Genomic DNA, 253 nt, shown 5'->3' with positions numbered 1-253 from the left:
GGACGCACGATAGTGGCGTAGTTGCTATCATCACTCAAAGTTTCCGCCCCAGGAGGGCCCTAGCGGTTGCCGTGACAACCGGGAACCGCCCGAGCCCTACTGCAAAGGCTAGAGGCAACAGCGGAAGTACAGATGTTCCTGACTTGTGATGGGGAGCCCATCCTAAGTTGAAAATGCATTTAATACACCTAACCTACCTAACATCATCGCTTAAGTGTGCTCAGAACACTTACAGTAGCCTACAGTTCGGCAA

Source organism: Equus caballus, chromosome 2 (assembly GCF_041296265.1).
Source record: "Equus caballus isolate H_3958 breed thoroughbred chromosome 2, TB-T2T, whole genome shotgun sequence".
NCBI classification, from domain to species: domain Eukaryota; kingdom Metazoa; phylum Chordata; class Mammalia; order Perissodactyla; family Equidae; genus Equus; species Equus caballus.
This window is presented reverse-complemented; position numbering follows the sequence as displayed.